Source organism: Octopus bimaculoides, chromosome 14 (assembly GCF_001194135.2).
Source record: "Octopus bimaculoides isolate UCB-OBI-ISO-001 chromosome 14, ASM119413v2, whole genome shotgun sequence".
Taxonomy (NCBI): domain Eukaryota; kingdom Metazoa; phylum Mollusca; class Cephalopoda; order Octopoda; family Octopodidae; genus Octopus; species Octopus bimaculoides.
Window position 1 is genome coordinate 12,455,811 of NC_068994.1, and position 724 is coordinate 12,456,534.

The 724-nt window shown below is 36.0% G+C and overlaps 1 protein-coding gene across 1 annotated transcript in view; it reads left to right on the plus strand.

Annotated features, from left to right (window-relative positions):
* Positions 1-724, plus strand: part of LOC106872619 (regulator of telomere elongation helicase 1) — a 76,576-nt gene that overhangs the window by 42,257 nt on the left and 33,595 nt on the right. The gene's annotated exons all lie outside the window — the stretch shown is intronic.

The following is a 724-nucleotide window of genomic DNA, read 5'->3' on the forward strand; positions in this document are numbered from 1 at the left end:
CATCATCATCATCATCATTGTTTAACGTCCGCTTTCCATGCTAGCATGGGTTGGACGATTTGACTGAGGACTGGTGAAACCGGATGGCAACACCAGGCTCCAATCTAAATTTGGCAGAGTTTCTACAGCTGGATGCCCTTCCTAACGCCAACCACTCTGCACACGAGCCAGTCCAGCGGCACTGGCAATGACCTCGCTCGATATATATATATATGTATATATATATATATACACATACACACACACACATATACTGTATCCATCTAACCACTCATATATATATGAGATGACAGGAATAAATGATTAGCTTATGAACTTCATTAGCTTACAGCTGTTTCTGCATTGAGATACAGTGGACACCCAATGGTTTCATTGGAGTTTCAAATACCTTGAATATGAAGTGCAATCTGCTCAGCCGGTGAGGTGGCACCATTCAAAATCTGAAACAATGCAAAGTTTATTGTGACCAGTTGTATATAACATCTGATAGTTTGGTTGATATTGGGATATTTTTGACTTTGTATGTGTATACACTATTCATGTGTATATATATATATATATATATATATATATTAGAAGGTTTGGAGGTGATGTACAGGTATTATATATTAGAAAAAATAAGGTACTCAGAGATCTGGATGGTTGTACATTTGGAGGTTCTACTAGAATTGATACAAGCGTTAATATATGATTTATAAAAACATGTGACATATTAATAAAAATC